Below are 19,466 nucleotides of genomic sequence, written 5' to 3'. Positions count from 1 at the left end.
CTCTCTCCAGCATCCTTCTTCCATTGATTGCTTCCACAGTGGACTCCATCCACAGAGTTCCAGCTGGTCACATGGCTTTTGGATCTAGCTTGTATTTCTCAGTGTTTCTGCAGCTTTGTGATTCAGCCTGTAGCATCTGAGTGGAAGAGAGGTGTCAAATCCAAGTTAGCTTTAACCTTCCAACAAACCTCTTAGCCTGGGATCCAGCACCCTCTTCCTTCTCTTTCCTAGAGATGGAGTTGATGACAGGTCACAAAGCAGAACTGTCACCTACGCACACGTCTTTGGAGTATTTCGTGGGAAGGAAAGGGTGACTGTTTTAAGGTGTAATTAACATCCCCCACCCCCCACAGCCAAATGCACAGAACTTAGATATTTCCTTCACTAAGTTCTGACAGTTGTATTTTTGACAATTGGAAAAGGAGCAAGAACACCAAACAAGGAACAGAAGGTTCCATCCATGTTATACAAACCACTGTATTTAGGAGCCTGTCTGTTACGATAACTTAACCTATAAATCTAACTAGTGTGCCTCATACCTGCCTCTCTGCCTCCAGCCCTCTTAATCCACCAAGACCTTCCTCATCAGCCAGGGTAGGTGTTCTGCATTCCTGATGGAGGCCTAAGCCTTCCTCTAAAATCAACCCACCGGATACTTCATACATATGTCCCTTTTCTGTCCTAGTGAGAACTGTCTTTCTTTATGCAGGGGTGATGGCTTCTGACTTGTCTCACTCACAGATTGTGGTTTGTGTAGGCCAAAGGAAGTGCCCTTGACACTAGGCCTTTCTAGTTTCTCTTAGTCAAACATGAAAGGTAACTGAAATAACTGGCTGACTCTTTCAGCCATTGCTCAGAAGTCACACCAAAATTTGTTACATCTCTTTCTTTTGTATAATTAATATTTTAATGTATTGCTTGACAACGTCACACAAGTATACAATGTATCTTGATCATATCTATCCTCAACTCCCTCTGGATTCCAGGCACATATGCCTCTCCCACCTTTCCTGGCTGTATCACTGTCACTTCCTCCTGCCTCTTCCTCTTCCCCCTCCTCCTTCCCTCCTTTCCTTTTTCCCCACTGAGGTCACCAGTACTACCTGCATAAGCACAGGCAACCTACGAGCAGCCATATCCGTGAAGAAGACTCCTCCCGCTCCAGCAGCCAACAGTGGCCCATAGCTTCTAGGCTAAGGGCGGGGCCTCATGAGCCCTTCCCTATCCACATCTCTATCTATGCAGTTATTGGCTGGCTTGATCTTGTGGAAACCTCTTGGGCGCAGCTATGTTTGAAGTCTGTCTCTGTGTTACTGCAGTGAATGGTGCATACAAGGGCTTATGAAGCTGAGGTGAAAAATCACACTGCGGGGGGGCGGGGGGGGGACGGCCTTCTGTTTAATGTTGAAAAGAACCGGAAGTGACCTGCCCAGGAAACCCTTAATTGAAGTAATGGGTTTTGACTGAATGCCACACCTGCCGATTACGTCACCCTTTAAAGATGAAAAGCTGGGTGGCTGTCACATGCTATGGACCTGACTTCTCATTGTGACTGTAATCTGTTGGTACACATTTCCAAGAGAAAGGGACCTGTTAAAATTTGCTGTGACTTGGCTGAACAGTTTTGGTTTACAAATAGAAGGGTGAAGGGTGGGACTGGGAGAGAGGAGGGAGGAGGGCTGCGATCAGGATGTAAAGTGAATAAATATATAAATAAATAAATGAGAAATTAAAAACACAAATAGAAGGTTGAGACAAATACACTAATATCTAAATAATGGTATCAGTCTGTTTTGCTAGAAGATAAAGGGACAGGAAGTCTACCCCATAGGTCTCCTGGAGTCTTAAAATCTCATAATTATGACTTAGTAGAAAAAGAACTGATTACTGAAGAGACAGAATTACTCCTGATTTTAGCAACTGTCTAATCCTGCAGGGCTGCAGAGGACCCTAGGGACGAGTGCATTCTATCTTCCTGGGCCAGCCTAAGTCTCTCCTAGGGCTTCACCCCACAGCAGCCTCTGCTTTCTACCCTCCACCTGCCAATCTACTGCTGCAAGCATTTGCTAAGAAAGGCTCAGTTCCAGTCCTTACATGATAGCCTTGGGCTGGAACCTGTCTCAGCCTTGCTTCTCAGGCCTCCCTCCCTCAGCCATGCTGACATTAGTAGAGGACAGGAAGCTGCCTGGGGACTGAAGGAGGGAAGGGGGGACAGGAAGGGAAGGACAATCCTGCATGACTAGAATTGTGCATTAGTATGGGCCCGCTGCCTTGAGCATCCACCATGCAGCACCTGGGTGATGCGCCTAGGAAACTTCCTGCTAAGGCGGAAGTTTCCTAACATGCTGAGTTCCAGGGAAGGAGAGCAAAGGGTGGGGGGACTGAGAAGGTAGGTGAGCATCCCCAGAACTGCCTGATTGCCTGCCAAGAGACTTACACATACCATTCTTGCTTTGCAAGAGAAAATAGATCAATGTAGTTGTTTTGAGGCAGGATCCATGTAGCCCAGGCTGCCCTTGAACTTGCTATATAGCCAAGGATGGCCTCAAGCTCCCAGTGATCCTTTGGCCACCTCCATGATGCTGGAATTGCAGGCTTGTGTCACCATAGTCAGTTTATGAGGTGCTGGGGATTGAACTCAGAACTTTGTGAAAAGTAGGCAGGCAGCAACCCAGCCACACCCCTGGTCTCAGAAAAAAAAAGATAATTTCTCAAATCTCTTCTTACTAAGGATGTCAGGCTTCTGTCCCCGAGTCCCTCATCCTGTCCTCTCAGTCCTACAGTCTGACTCAGTATGTGGCTTCCACTCCAGGCTTGGTCCTTGCCCAGGCTCTAGATGGGTGATGACTTCAGCCAAGAGAGATCAGGGGAGCCTGGGCCAGACTTTACAACCCAGCTGTGTCACCTGAGATGCCCCCTTGTTCTTAAAATCACATCACCCTGTAAACTCCTGTCCTGGACTTAGGATCCTAGTCTCACTCCTATCAGATCTTCTGCATAGTCTATGCAGGTGAGGGTAGATTCTTTCCATGTGCACCCACTTCAGAAACCAGCCAAGACTTGAGCACTAAAACAGAGCCTATGTGTGCACTTATGTACACAAACACACACACACACACACATTCACACACTTCTCCATATTCAGACTCTGGATTTCCAAAATCTAGAGGAATTTCCAAAATTTACAAGCCCCACCAAAACCATTGAGCCCAGTGACCAAAAGGCTAGGACTCGGAGAAACACCAAACACCGACCACAGCAAGCAGAGTCCCAGGAGGGCTCCGTTGTAGGAGCAATGTCATCTGGGACCACAGAAGATGCCAAGAAATAGTTCTGAGAATGATGGTAGCCAATAGCCTCTGGCTTAGAGTCAGGTCTCGGATAACCCTGGCAGGAAGATGCCTGTTGCCAGGCGTTAAAGGCAGTGGACAAAATACAGCTCCTCTACCTGGCCTCTCGTAGCAATCTGACAGGGACTGCAGGCCTTGGGGCTTAGACTGGGTGGCCCCTGACAAGGGAGGAAAAATGATGTACAATTTCACATCCCATAATGTGCACGTGCAGAGGCAGAAGAAAAGAGAGGCAGAGCCACATCAGTGTGGTTATTCTGGTGGTGAGACTCGGGTGCTTTTCATGTTTTGTCTGCTTTTCTGCCTATCTCAAACTCTCTGCGATGAATATGTATTACCGTTGTAATCTGTAAAAGGTTGGTTTTAAAATGCATACAAAATTACAGTTTTATGGTAGTCATTTTGCAATCAAATCTATTTTGCTTACATGTGGAATTCTTGTGTTTATGAACAAGGATTCCTTCCTGCCCTTCCCCATCTCTGTTTTTTTACGGCCCTGGTTTTAATGGCTCGGTAGGCTAGCTGTCCTTCCAGCCAGGCTTTATTAGACATGTGGGCCATCGGAATGCACAGAAGACCATTCGTATCACTTATGGGTGCACTGGCCTCAGGCTAGTGCATCTCCCTGATCCTAGGTGTATCCAGTCCTCCCTCTATCCCCTGCCACACTTTCCTCCTATTCTCTGTCCAGTCTTCCGTTCCTGTAAGAATGCTTACACAGTTCAATTGACTCATCCACACAGTATCTATTTAATATCCTCTGCATACCAAGTTCTGATCACAGCTAGCATAGGCTCCTCCTCTGCTCCTTCTCCTCACAGGCCAGCCTGGAGAGCGATTTATTAGCTCTGGGACCGGCAGCAGCACACTCAGCTCGCCCCTGCACACCATCAGATCTCCATACTTTGGACATCCATGATCTGGACATGATCGGAGAGTGGCATGTTGAAATTTTCAGGATGATGCTAACCAGTCACTGTGACAGCAATAGCTAACAGTACTATGCGGCATAGGTTACCTAGAGTGTGTGCGTATTCTGTATATGTGTATAGATAATAAATTGTTATGATTATATTCACAAGCAAGCATTATCCTTACAATAGCTAACATTCACTGAGAATGCGCCCCACCTCAGTCTAAATGCTTTTACAAATGATTGCTTACAAAGGCCCAAGGTGATCGGTTCTGCCGCTATCCTCCCGTTACAGATGAGAAAAGAGCACACAATGACAGATGTGAATTCTCCCTGAGGCCACAGGACCAGTAAGCGATGGATCTGGGTTTCAAAACTCTCTGGTTCAGAGCAATATACTATCTGTGGACTATCCACACTAAGAAGAGTCTCCGTCAGTGAGGGTAAGGGAAGGAAGTTCCACAGCAGCACGGGACACATGGGGACACTGGCCTGGTCCCCACGAGTTAGAGGATTACTGGAGTGGGTGAAGCACAAACCCAGTGAGTTGCAGATGAGCATGTATTGGTTGGAGTGACTGGTTGAACCAGCTGTGAGGTTCTGAGAAGCTGAGGTGGGAAAAGAGCAAGGGCCTTGTCCGTGCTTTGAGAGCTGGCAGGCTTGCATCTGTAAAGCTAATGGGACTTTCTTTTAAGGTCAACGAGAAGCCCTGAAAGATCTGGTTTTCCATTTGAGGTACAAGCTGTAGTGCTGCCCTACACCCCAACCCTGCTTCGGTCTTCAGTTGTTTTAAGAAGAGAAAGCCCAGAATCATGACTTACTGTGTCAGTGTGAAAAATGGGCTGGAAGTTTGAGCCTATAGATGCCTACAAGAGCTATGGGTCATTCTATGTCACAGTGACCCAAAGAGACAGAAGTCAGGAGTGTCACAGGGCAGCAGCCTCCAGGCTGGAACCCCGTTTCTCCTACTTGTAACTTGGCTGCAATTTGATTAGAGGGCTTGGCCATATATCAGCTTGTCCTGCCCGTGTGACACCTCAGAGTGCCTTGTCTCCTAGCTGATTTACCTCTCAACTAGACTGGATGTCCTTTGGGGACAAGAACCCTTTTGATAAATGTAACCGTTAGTCCTTGGTATAGTCCTGGACACAGATGAGCCTTGCTGGTGCTCTGAATGAATAAATGACCACATTTGCTATCTTACAAACCTTATAGTGACAAATCTTATCATCTTAATGCATGAGTCTTGCTGAAATCAAAGACCGTCTCAAGCACGTTCCTTTGGGCTTCTTTGCACTCGCATGCCAAACAAAGCCAGAAACCAGTCTCCATATAATGCCCGGCACAAGGGGTCCATAGGAAGTGGAAATTATGTTGTAATAATAAATCAGTCATAATATTAGTCAAGTTGTGATTGTAAATTAATTGTATGCAAATAGATGTGTGCACCCATGTTCTCCAGCATGCCTTTCTGTGCAGTGAATTAACCGGAGCACCTGGGATGCCTTCTTTCACTTCTTTCCACCTGGCTCTGCATCTAAGCTGGAGTTAGCTTTGTAAAGTCCATTTTTCTCTTCTTTAGACCTTCTGAAGGATTCATGCACCAAATAACTAAATTATAACTTGGTAGCTAAACAAATTATGCAAAATTACACTTCATGAATATTTTATCATTCTAAACCCTGAAGCCAGACTCCAGACAGTTTTATGTCTGCAGCAATCTGTATCATACTCCAATGAATTTGGCTAAAGACAAATGACTTCTTCCTAAGACCTAACTTCCCCACCCCCCCCTTGTTGAATTTTTCTTAAGGGATGCCTCAAAGGTTTTATTGTAAATAACAGCAGAAACCACACTCCACCTTTCTCTTAGCCTGATAAGTGGGAACTGGGTGCCTGGCTTAACTTAACCCTCTAATTCTGCATGGAATCACTTAAGGTAAGCAGTGGCCAAAATCTGGCTTCCCTGGAGCAAAATGAGAATGGACAGCGCCTGATTGACCATGGCACAACTGGTTTCATGATTTTTTTTTTTTTTTAGTTTTTTAGTTTTTTAGGTTTTGTTTGTTTGTTTGGTTTTATCTTAGAAATTGTCTTCTATGTTGAAATTGATTACAAAGTACATTTTTTCCCTCTAAATAATGAAGCATTAGTCACCCAGAGTTAAGAGCCTGGGAGGGTGGGGCAGCGGTGTGTGAGATCTCTGTTAAAATCAGAATTGCTCACACATGTTGAAATTGGTTTATTTCTCCTTCATTCTCTGTTAGCTTTGCTCGTTTCCGTGCCCTGATTCCTTGTTCTAAGAGAAAGAGTTTCTCACAAGGGTCCGTGGCTTTGTGTTCTCTAAGAAGCTAGCAGAAGAAAATGATGCCACTCTCATGGCTTCAAAATGGCCTGGAATTCAAGGAAGGGCAGATTGAGAGCAGAGTCCCTCCCTGCTTTGCCTAACTGCTTTGCAAGCTCAGAGAAGAAACAGAAGACTTCTACATATCCATCCAGAGAGACAGAGAATGACAAGAAACAGAAACAGATGGTTCTACTGTGGAAAACTCTAGAGGACATTGGCTGAATAACAGAAAACACAGAAAGGGATAAACGGATGGCGATGGAGTTGGGACAGTGGAATTCTTGGTGAGTGTGACTCCTCCCCCTCCTTCGGCTCTGTCAGTTCTGCTGGAAACACACAGAAACATATAGTTTTTATAAGGACACTGCTGACTCATGGGCCTTCAATAGAGGTTATGGAATCATTTTAGTCTAATCAGCAGCCTGAGTTTCCAAAGATAATGTTCCCATCTTTCCCAGAAAAAGGCAAAGAGAGAAAAAAAAAGAGCAAAAAGACTTGCTATCCTCAGGCACAGGGAGATCCCAACTGGCCCTGAGAAGCCAATATCCTGGGCACAAGCTCTAGAATGTGTCCTGGACTGGGTTACAGTAAAAATTAAAAAGCATCCACATAGGGTGCTATCCCTCACCACCCCGTCAAGCAAAGGACGTGAAAGAGTATGGAAAGTGTCAGCTCTTGGTGGAAAGATCGAGAAGCCAGACTGCTTATTAGCCGAATGACCGGTAATGAATGACTTCAGCCTGACTGTGCCTCTGCATTTTACTCTTAAGAAGGCTGTAAATATGCCTCCTTCCAGGGTTATTAGAAGATTGGGTGCAGAGCCATACCTCCCGGAATGAATGCACCTGCGCACGTCTTAGACAACTAAATTGATTAATGGCCTGAAGTTGGCCCCATCACTAAGGGGCTTTCCGGCAAGCCCCGCCCCCATGATTCTGTTCTTCCCAAGCTGCCCTGCAGATGCCTCCCCCAACCCCCACCCTACCCCGTGTGACACAGTTACATATCACCTCAGCACTCTTCCCTCCTCATTTCTTTCCCTTTCTCCATTTCTGAAACACGAATGGGAAGGTATGCCGGGAGAGCTTTACGTCAACTTGACACAAGCCAGAGTCATCTGAATGGAGGGAACCTCAATTGAGAAAATGTCTCCATAAGATTGAGGTGCTGGCAGGCCTGTAGGCATTTTCTTAATTGATGTGGGAGTGCTCAGCCCATTGTGAGTGAGGCCATCCCTGAGCTGGTGGTCCTGGGTGCTATAAGAAAGCAGGCTGAGACACAAGCTCTGGAGGTACTGGTTAGTTCATATTGTTGTTCCACCTATAGGGTTGCAGACCCCTTCAGCTCCTTGGGTGCTTTCTCTAGCTTCTCCATTGGGGGCCCTGTGTTCCATCCTATAGCTCTAGCTCCTCCATTGCAGGGCCAAGAAGTGGGAGTGGGTGGGTAGGGGAGCAGGGCGAGGGGAGGGTAGAGGGAACTTTCAGGATAACATTTAAAATGTAAATGAAAATATCTAATAAATTTTTGAAGAAAAAAAAAAGAAGAAGAAAAGAAAAGAAAGCAGGCTGAGCAAGCCAGTAAGCAACACCATTCCAGGGCTTCTGCATCAGTTCCTGCCTCCAGGTTCCTGTCCTGACTTCCTTTAATGATGGACTACAATATGGAAGTGTAAGCCAAATAAATCCTCTCATCTCCAATTTGCTTTTAGTCACGGTGTTTCATCAAGGCAATAGAAGCCCTAACTAGGACAGAAGGTATTCCACACAAGTGGCAAGGTCAATGGTCACTTTTAGACCATCTGCCACCACCCATGTGGCAGGTGTCAGTAGAAGAACCTCCCCACTATGTCCCTCTTGTGACAGAGGAACAATGCCTAAGAGGAAGGAATGGCTGCTTCTTTCACCAGACTTTCCTTGGCTCTTTGATCTTCACCTCAAAGGCTCACTGTCTTCTGTAACTTTACTAAATAAACCTGTCTGGTGCAACAGGGACGCCAGCCATGCCTTTGTGATCTGTGAGGAAAAGACACGCGTTTCTCCTCTACAAAGCATCCATACTGGGGAATGGGTGCCTAATAAGTCCTTCCTTTCCTAGGAGTATTTGCATTTTAATTGAGAATTCAAACAAAATGATTCCAGCAGTGCAATTTTAGGTTTCATTCAGCTAATAAGGGAGCCATGCCGGCTTTGTTTGTTTTGTCTATTTGCAAACAAGGAATCCTTCAGTGGGTCTTAAAATCCTGCAAATATGAGATTTTTTTTTTTAAAAAATGGCTAGCTGGGTGTATTAGTTGATTGCCTATTTGCTGTAATAAATGTGTGTGTGTGTGTGTGTGTGTGCCACACATAAGCAACCAAAGGAAGAAAGATCTGTTTTGGCCTACAGTTCCAGGGTACATTCCATCATGGCGGAGAAAACATGATGGCAGGAACAGGAAGGTAGCTGGTCACATTGCAGGGGCAGGGAGGCAGCAGAGAACCGTGAATGCCCTTTGCCCTTTTTACCCAGTGCAGGACCAGTCCCTTCCTATTGCAGTTAACCCATTCAACAAAATCCTACTCAGACCTGTCCAGAGGCCAACCTGATCTAGATAACCTTCAATGGCACCATCAGAAGCTCCCATCCAACCTAGGTGATTGCATGTGCTGTCAGTTATATAAAGTATGCCCAGGCCGCTATATCAAACAATGAGTTTATAGGAAACAGAACAGAGAAACATGATGGAGGATACTGAGGGAATGCTGCCCATATAACCCAGTGTCAGAACCTCAAAACGAACCAATGAGAGATTCTAAAATTAGCTACAAGGGAGAGGGGTGGGGCTGGAGAGATGGCTCAGCGGTTAAGAGCACTGACTGCTTTTCCAGAGGTCCTGAGTTCAATTCCTAGCAACCACATGATAGGTCACAACTATCTGTCATGGAGGATCCAATGCCCTCTTCTGGCATGTCTAAGAGAGCAACAGTGTACTCTTATACATACATATATATATATATATATATATATATATATATATATATAATATACTACACACACACACACATATTAATTAAACATTTATTTAACTAATCACAATGTGTGGACCACAGTTGAAGCCCAACTAAAACTAATACATTGTAAAACTGTTACATATGGGAGAATTGAAAAGTTAAGTGTCACTTTCACTTGATATATGATTACATCAAGGACAACTGTTAATTGACTAAGTGTGACAATGTTACAGTTGTTTCCAAAATAATCCTTTTATTTTAAATTAGTTAATTAATTTTTGGTTTTTCAAATGTTTTGTGGATTTATACATGGTCTGTTGTCCATATCTTCGATATGTGGTCTGAAATAGATACTAAGAGGTAATAGACACTCATTTTGTGAGTCTCCCTGGCTAGGCTGTGGTGCCTGGCTGTTTGGTCAAACAGCAAATAAAGCATTGCTGTGAAAGAACTTTTCAGATGAGGTTCTTGCTCAATGCAGGGGAGCCTGAGGCATGCAGCTATCATTCATAGCCCAAGCTGTCCTCATGTGGGCAGCTGAAAGCCGTTAGGACCAGAGGCTGGTGATAGAGAAGCAACTGTGGTCTAAGACAGTAGCAGAGAGACTCAGGCTGCTCTTCAGACCTGTACTAGTTGAACTTAGAACTTTGACCCATCCAGTATTACCTAGATTTCCAGTCTCCAGTGCTGTACTTACCAACTCAGAGGACAAAAGTCACAGGCCCCTGTATTACTCTCTTCTCCATGCTTGAGGCTTAAAAGGAGGAAAGGGAGTTTGGGGGGTCACAAGTTTCATAGACTTCAGCTCATGATTGGCAGGCCCAGTTGCTTTGGGGGCTCATGGTAAGAACTCTATCTCTCTTATCTCAACAGTGACTGTCACTAGCAACCTCTGTTGTAGTGACAGGACATTTCCCAACCCTCTTGTGCAACCCTGGGGGTCCCTGGTGTTATCTTATTTAACTGTAATCCCATCTAAGACAACCCAAAACCAACAATGATCTCACTTGTAAAAAGAGGGAGGGGACAAAAATGTCCTAGCTACTCTGGGCTGTAACTTGTGAGCCACCAGAACGGCATATATTTTGACACATTGAAGAGCAATTCTTCTTTGAGAAGCCCACACTCACCCTCTCTGGTGTGCCTCCTTATTTTCCTGTCTATTTCTAGTCTGCTTCCTATTGCTGTGATAAAACACTGTGACCAAAAGCAACTTGGGGAGCAAAGGTTTCATTTGGCTTTCACGGCCAGATCACAGTTCATTGTTTATGGACACCAAGGTAGGAATCCAAGCAGGCCAAAAAACTAGAGGCAGAAACTAAAGCAAAGACCATGGAGGGATGCTGTTTACTGGCTTGCTCCCCCCTGGCTTGCTCAACCTGCCTTCTTATTCAACCCAGGACCATCTATCCCACAGATGATTCTGCCCACAGCAGGCTGGGCTCCCAAACAATCATTAATCAAGAAAAATCCCCCCACAGGGTTTCCTATAGGGCAATCCGATGGAGGCCTTTTCTCAGATGAGGTTCCCTCTTCCCAGATGCCTCTGCTTGTGCCACACTGAACGGACTGCCCACATCTCTCTCTCTCTCTCTATTCTCAGAGGGTCCACTTCTGCTTTGTACCAGCTCACCAGGAACTCTCCTCACATGGTGTCGCCAAGGATCCAGCTTTGCCTGAATGGCAGTCTCTGAGAAAGAGCTTCTCCGGCTTCCCTGGGCCATAGTGTAGAGCTGAGCCTGCTCATCTGACCACAGTGTTAGTATTGGGCCGCTATTACTAAACAGATCTCCCTCCTTTGGTGACATTGTCATGCATTTTATTTTCTTTTAAAAAAAAAGTTTGTGTCTTTATCTCTTGTTTGATCACTGATCTGTCTCTTCTCTTCTAAAAGAAAAAGAAAGGGATGGACAGCTTTGGAGGTATTTTAATTATCATAATTTAAAAAATACTTGTGGCACATGCATGTTACCCATAAATAAGATACAGCATCATTACCAAGCCACTTGATAATTTGGCAAACATTTTCATATCCTTAGCACCCTGTGTGACTTACTTTGGAGGCTCCACCATGTTATCAGGGTTCTCTGTGCTGATACACATGACCCTCCTTCACCTGTCTTCTTACACCTCAACTGTGTCCCGTTGTGTGAATACAGCAGGCTCTACGGATCCTTGCCTCCTGCCACAGAAAGTTAAGCTATTTCCAATTTTACAGACGAGGGGGGATGAATAGCCTTGTGGTTTCCTTGCACCATCAAGAGCCTTTCTCAAAGACTTTTTCTTTTCAACCCCCACCTCCCCCTCTGTGCTCCATGCTCTGTCTCTCTGAGCTCTAGGGTGACATCTTGCAGCTGGCTCACACTCCACCATTGGTTACTGCCGATCTCTGCCTCCCCGGGCACAGTGGAGAGAAAGATAGAGTGGTTATTTAATGAGCCCAGGAAGGCGTCCCTCAGTGACTGACTGTCTCCTCCTGGGGTAACACTGTAAGAATGAGTTGGGGGAGCTTAGATATCTGAATAATTGCCCTGTCTAGACTCAACTGCCACCTCCCTGACGTTCTTGGCACTGTCCAAAAGAGGTCAGCATTAACGGAGCGCAGTTAAATATAGACATCGAGGAATAAAAGGCCTAATTAAGAACCAGGAAGTTGCTCTTGGGAAATTAGCAAAGTTTGCCAAGGCATCTTTAGGTGTGCCAAAGCCCAATTTGGCAGAGAAATGCTGATGAGAGACCCGAGCTGGGAGGTAAGAAGAACAGGCTCGTCCCCCCAGTTCACTAGGGCTGGCTGGCTGACTGGCTGGCAGTGCACCATGTCCCCCAGGCCACACTTGCTGTGATAGGCAAAGGGAAAGCGCAGCTCGGAAGCTGGAGGTGCCTTCCCCCAGTATCAAGCTTCCTCCCAATTATGAAGTTAGCAGAAGAAAAACAAACTCAAGCCTGGAAAAAAACTTTATCATTTGAGATACACTTTTTCTCCTTCAGACCTGGGAAGGACTCTCCGTGAATTCTCTCGGTGTTTCATTAGTGCTGTGTGATGAATTCCTCATGCTGATCTGGCTAGGTGGCCATGTGTCTAGGAGATTCACAGGGGTTAAAAATAAGCTTCAGTTAGGGCTATAGATGTACATAATATGAAGTCACCATTTGTATCAGGTCATGGAGGCTACAGGGCAGAATCCATAGCCGTTCTGAGCCATTGCCTTCAGTGAAGGTGTTCACGGTGACCTCTCCTGTAAAATGGGGTTATCTGCCTCCTAGGGTGCCTGGCCAGATCAATGGGGATAATGTACTGGAAAGCACTTTGACAAATACGAAGTGCAATTCAAATGGATTATTGACAGCCCTTTGTTAAGTGTTCGTTTGATTGCCGAATGTCCTTGAACGCAATGAAGCATCATTTCTTATAAACCGTTTTATAACTCAGACTTTTTTTTTCTTTTGCAAATTCTGAATGACCTTCCCTCCAATCAGTTCAGCTCTTGTGGTTTTCTTCTAAAGCCCAGCGAGTCGCTGCATGGAATCATGAGAAGTGGAGGAAAAGCTTTCCAAGTCACCTAGTGTGCCTCCCCCATCCCTGCATCCCCACAGACAATGCCTGTGCCCCTGGCTAAGAGGTTCTAACCAGAGAAACTTCTGTGGAGCAGCCCTGGACTGATAGGCTCCTCTCCCTAACCTGTTTGAATTCAGAGGGTCCAGAGCATTTCCACCTGCCAGCTCCAAGTTGCTGTCCATACTAGGAGTTGGCCTACCGTGGCCCTCAGGTTGAATCTAAACAGAATACTGTTTTATAGTCAGAAAGCTAAAATTGATGTCTCAATTTAAAATATGTTTACATTTTTAAGGTGTTAAGAACCTTTTACGCAGGGTGTGGTGGTGCACATCTTTAATCCCAGCACTTGGAAGACAGAGGCTGGAGGATCTCTATGGGTTTGAGGCCAGCCTGGTCTGCAAAGAGAATTACAGAACAGCTAAGGCTGTTACACAGAGAAACCCTGTCTCGAGCAAGAAAACCAACAAACCTTTTTTACATCTTAGGAAACTTTCATGACATGAAGCTACATTAGATCCAAATTTCAGTATCCATAAATGAAGTTTTATTGAGACTCAGTCACACCCAACTGTCTCCATGTTGTCTCTGACAGCTTTTGCTCTACAGTGTCAGAGCCCAGTAGAAACAGAACTTCCTCCACAGCCTGCAAGACCTGGTATTGACTGCCTGTATCCTTACAGAAAAACATTGCCAACCCCTACGTCAGAATTACAAAAGTAATCCTGAACCTCTGTGAAGTCTGAGCAATATCACTATGTCAACAGTTCTCCCTAACAAACCCTTGGAAGGGCCTTTTAGAGTCCAGTAGTTGTCGTGGGCACTAGAAGCATTTTAAAACAGCATTAGTAATACTAAGTGGTCCCAAACTTCAAGGATCCAGGACAGGTAGAGAGCAGTTACGATGTAAGCAGTACTTAAGACCATAGACCCCAGAGTCAGACTGCCGAGGCTTGGAGAACAGCTCTGTCCAAACAGCAACACCATGTTCATGAGACCTGCCTTGGTCTCAATTTGCTCTGTCTGAGAAGAGTAGTTGGGCATAGGACTCACCCAAAAGGACTGTTGCTGGACTAAGAGGCTGTGCAAGGGTCACACAAAGTATCGGTTGGGACAGAATGTTCAATGAACACCCTCATCATCATCATCATCTACACACAAAGAAGTATAATCAGCATTTCTAAGACTGTGGTGGAAGTCTGCGGGTGAAAGTAGAGATGCCCAGCAGGAAGCAGAGACATCAGTCTCTTAGGAGGAGTCTATGAAGAGCTTCATGAGTGAAAAGACCTTCTCTCTTCTCCACCACTGTCACCTTCAACTCCTCAAAACAAAAGACCTGAGGTCATCTTTGTTCCCTTTCTCCAGCAGTACCAAGTCACCTTCACCCTGCCCTGCACACAGCTTGTCTCTATCTACATCGGTTCCTCCCTATCTCTTTGCATCTCTGCTCTCCTGTAATCACCTCTCCCTGCTCTTGGGATTAATTCCCACTTCCTGAGTATGGTGGTTTGAATAAAATATGGAAGTGGTACTATTAAGAGGTGTGACCTTGTTGGGGTAGGCGTGGCTTTGTTGGAGGAAGTGCATCACTAGGAGGTGGATTTTGAGGTCTAAGGATCTCAGGCCACACCCAGTGTAACACTATTCCTGCTACCTGCAGATCAAGAGGTAGAACTCTCAGCTCCTTCTATAGCACCATGTCTGTCTGCAGGGCACCATGCTTCTCATCTCTCAACCTTCATACATTAACTGCCTTTCTTTCTAGAATATTCTTTCTTGCTCCTCATCCCCAGTCATCCTCAGTGGTAATGTCACTTTCTCAGGGACACACCCACCACCCACCCCATGGTCCTTGTGCTGAGCTGCTGCTCTCCCTGGGTTCTGGTACTTGTCACAATCTAGACTGATTATTACACATGACCTCCTGGTGTAAACTCCATGAAAGCAGAGATGTTTTTTTTACAAGTTTTTTGTCTTGACTGCTGATGGAGGCCCAGCTCTGAAAACAAAGCTGACACTTAAAAAACATGTGTTGAGTTCTCAGCCTGTGTGTTGTGACCCTGTTGGCATATCAGATACCTCGAATATAAGATATTTACATTGCAATTCGTAACAGTAGCAAAATTGCAGTTATGAAGTAATCAACCAACTAATTTTATAGTTGGGTCACCACAACATGAGGAACAGTGTTAAAAGGGTCACAGCATAGGAAGGTTGAGGGCTACTGATCTGGAGCAATGTCTAGCATGACATAGCTCCACACCTGCCTGCCCAGCTCCAGCATGTTTTAAACTATGAGTTACAACCCATTAATGAGCCAGGAAATCATTTCATGAATGATCTGGGCAAGCACTTTTAAATAGCTTTGATAAAGACCAGAATTAGACAGAATAGATTAGAATAGAACAGAATAGACCAAACCAAAGCCACTTCAACCCAACAATGGTAAGTGATTTTTCTGGAATGCTTGTTTCAGTAGCCTATGTGTGCTTATGTATAGTCTGGGTGGAGATGCAGCATGTAATTCTGACTGTAGGCAACAGTCAAGTCTGAAAGGCATGCTCCTGGAAATGCCTTTCCAGTTCCTGTCTTTCCAGTGTGGGAAGAGCGCTCCAGGGGTCTCTGAAGTTCGCCCTTCCTAGCTGAGTGCAGGGTCATACATTTGTTTCCTGAATGGTGGTAGATCCTGGATGTTTTTGCTGAGAACACTGGCTCCGCTCCTGTGGAAGAGCGGCCTCCAAGAAGTCATGGTTCCCAGCATCCTCTCCTGATGACTTTCTCCCACCATGGTTGAGTCTTAATGTGTTCCTGAAAATAAGACAGACAAAAAAATTGGGATGAGGAATTCTGCCTCCTCTTGCTAATCCATCAAATTATGCTAATGAGTCCAAATCCCTAGCTAATATCTTCAGACCAACTAAAAGCTAAGGGTTGTCTCCTCCTATTTTGGCTTCTGTCTGTCTCATGATGCTATTGTCTCAGATTAAGCTTCCTGCCACCCGGGTCTTGCTTACTCAAACAGCCAAGCTCTTCCATTCCTCCCTATCCGTATGGGCCTGGGGTCCTGTGGTTAACCTTACTCCAGGAGCTTCAGTTTGCTCAGTAAAATTGCTTCCTGTTTCAGTTGTGACCCTGGAAAAACCACGCTGGCTCTTCCTGACCTCAGCCCATGTCTTCCCCATCTGCCCTCTTTCTGCAGCGAGCCCATCAATGTAAGTAGACAGCGGTGGCTTGGGACACAGGTATTCTGAAGCTAAAATGCCAGCATCAGACTCCGTCTAGTCACGCAGGTGAGAAAGTTGTTTAAACATGTATCCTGACACACAGTGGACTTGTAATAAATACTAGAATAAAAACAATAATATAAAAAAATGTTTGGGCAAGACAATGAAGAAAGAGGTAGAAACCGTTAGAAATGCACTTCCTGCTGGAGATTGCCGATTATGGGTTCTCGTTAAGTACAGTCCTCCTCACAGACTCTTTCCACCCTCCGTTTTTGTTTTTTGTTTTGTTTTGTTTTGTTTTGTTTTTTAAATCATTCTTTCCCTCAGCAACAGCATCATGAGAGACTTCATGAAATCTACACATACAGTTCAGTTGACCTCTGGGGACCCTAGGCCAAAGGAGATCAAAGGAATAAAAGAAGAAACTGGGACCCACCCATGGTGGTTTGCCTTACAGGCTGTCCTGTTGTCCAGGGGGCTCATCAATTATCCAAACCATAACCTGTAGCACAACCAGCAAGACCACCTCTATGTAAATACCAGGGCCCAGCGCAGCCGCAAAAGCACCTCCTGCAGGAGGACCTAATTGAGGACTGCCTGAGAGACCAAGGATTGCTGGTGCGGACAATGCTGGCCAATCGGGAACTGCTGTTTAGAAGAGATGTTTTCTTGGGACCAATGGGGCAAGAGTGGAAGGTATTAAAGGAGCTTGCCGTGTTTCTCACTTGCTACCACAGTCTGTGTGGTTGACTCCGTGCCACCTCACTTCCAACCCCCAAGGGCAAGTAGGGTCAGGCAGTGATAGTTCAGGCAACAAGAACCAATTTCTACCCCAGGTGGACAACCAGCTTCCCTGCCTGTGATTCTAAGAGCAAAATCTGTGAGCTCAACTGCCTCTCCGTTTCTAAAAATAAGCAACTGTGCTCACCAGCGTTTCTTTTTCAGCTCCTCTTCCACTCTCTGAGATTCTTCCAATTTCAACCAGTAATGACTGCAGAATCTCATTTGCAAGTTGCCTGGGTACATAATTCATTCACTGCCGCACTCTGCACCCAACTGTGAGCTCACCCATGATGCCCCTTAAAGACTCCCTGGCCCATTGTCATTTACCAATGCCCTGTATTCCTAAATGCTGTTCCATTCCTCCGTGATTCTTGTTGGAGCAAACAGACAAAAGTACTTACCACAGGGCTCTGACTTCTCCATATAAAGAGTCTACCCGTTTGCCATCCACTCAAGCCCCGGTTGGCCTCTCCCTCCCCTAATCTTGCCTACGACCTGTTCTACTATCTTATTTTTGTGTTTTGCACGCTCAGCTTCTTTTATACTTTCATCCTCCTGACACTTCTCTTGTAACCATTCCTGGTCTCATGCTTTTTCTCGATTTTCTGCAGAGGTCTTTGTAAACTCTGCACTCATTAAGTCCATCACAGCTTCTTTAAACCCTTTGCAAATTCCCTCCCAGTCTCTCATCCCTCTAAAGAGCTTTGTACTGACAGGGGGTTCTTCCTCAGTGATGGCGCCTCGCTGGAGCACACAGTAGCCCTGGGTTCTCTCCAGACTTCCTGATAGTTGCCTTCCTTTATGGCTTACATCATTTGTGACAAATATGAAGCCCACAGTTGTGATTTTCCATTCCTTTTTGTGTTGGGACAGCAGTACACAACCAAAGCGTTGAGTAGCAAACCGACCACAGCGAGAAAAACCACGCAGCTACTTAGGAGCTCTCCATTTTGCCTGTGTAGAAGAATCTTTTGTGTATAGTAAAGTATTGCTGTTAAACCCCTGTTAACTCTTACTGAGCGCTGGTTTCTGTGCCAAGCAATCTCCTAGGCACATAGCATAGATACATAAGGGCTATCATCTCACTTAGTACCCCAGCACCACTTTCCAGTACGATCTATGATTAATTATATTATGAATTTCCATTTTGTAGATGAGGACATTAAGATGTTTAGGACTGATGCAGTGTTTGCATGCAGACAAAACAATGGCTGGAACATGGGACTGGAACATGGGTACCCCCTTGACCCAGGTCTTGACCCGCTGTGTCCTGGTGGAGGTCATCAATCCATGGTTTTCAATGCCACATACATATTGACATTAAATATCATCTCTGCTGCCTTCTATGACTTAGGACTTATAAATGTTGTCTTGGATTCTATAAATTCCTTAAATGCTTTCATAGTTCTGTCCCAAACCTCTGCTTTCTGTGTCTACCCCAAACCTCTGCTTTCTGTGTCTATCTCTATGATGGTTAGTGGTACCATCCTGCAGTTTGATTGTTTGTGTATTTGTGAGCTCCTGAATATCGGGGGCTATCATGTCACCTTTGAGGCTCTTATGGGAAGGAAGGAATAAATGAATGCTGTGTATTTATTTGCATTAGCTTTAGAATGCTGAGGAGACAAACTCTTAGGTGGAGGCAACAGCACTTCTTGTTGTCTATGGTACTTGAGACTGAACTCAGGACCTTGCACCTGGCAGGTAACCACTGAATCAACCAAGCTCTATCCCCAGCCCAAGGCACCGGTTTCACTCCAAGGACTACTTCACTGCAGGGCTTCCTTTCCCAGGTGGGCTGCCAGGTGGAGAGCCATACAACTCCATCGTGCCTACAGTTCCACATCAGGAGATTGTTTTCCTGCCTCCTGGTTTGTTTGCTTGTTTGTTTTCCTGCCTCCCAAGCTACCTAGACCTCAGTATCAGTCCTCCAAAGAAGAATGATTTCCTGGAACCTAGAACACGGTACACAAAGGCCATGAGCAGAAAAGCACCAGGACTTCCCAGAGGGTCCCAGAGCTGTCACTGTGCTTTTGATGGAGGTGTGGTTTCCATTAAGGCTGCCCTTGCATAGTACAAGGAAGGCTTCAGAGTTAGGCGCCTCCCAAAGCACTTTTGACTAAGATGTAGGTTGATAATCTTTGAATCAGACCTTCTTTAAAATTAAAAATCATTATCAAAACAACTTTTCAGGAAGTAATCTGAAAGGCCTTGTAAAATGTAAGAAATTAAACCAAATGGGGTCAGTTCTATATGTGGTGTGTGTGTGTGTGTGTGTGTGTGTGTGTGTGTGTGTGTGTGTGTGT

General features: G+C 45.4%; 1 long non-coding RNA gene across 1 annotated transcript in view; it reads right to left on the bottom strand.

Annotated features, from left to right (window-relative positions):
• Positions 1–13,677: 13,677 nt before the first annotated feature.
• The window catches only part of LOC115030647, a 49,371-nt gene continuing 43,582 nt past the window's right edge, over positions 13,678–19,466 (bottom strand). The window contains exon 3 of the long non-coding RNA XR_003836248.1: positions 13,678–15,961. This is a non-coding gene — a long non-coding RNA (uncharacterized LOC115030647). The remainder of the gene's footprint in view (positions 15,962–19,466) is intronic.

The sequence above is a fragment of the Mus caroli genome, chromosome 3, assembly GCF_900094665.2.
Source record: "Mus caroli chromosome 3, CAROLI_EIJ_v1.1, whole genome shotgun sequence".
In the NCBI taxonomy this organism is placed as follows: Eukaryota; Metazoa; Chordata; class Mammalia; order Rodentia; family Muridae; genus Mus; species Mus caroli.
This window is presented reverse-complemented; position numbering and strand designations above follow the sequence as displayed.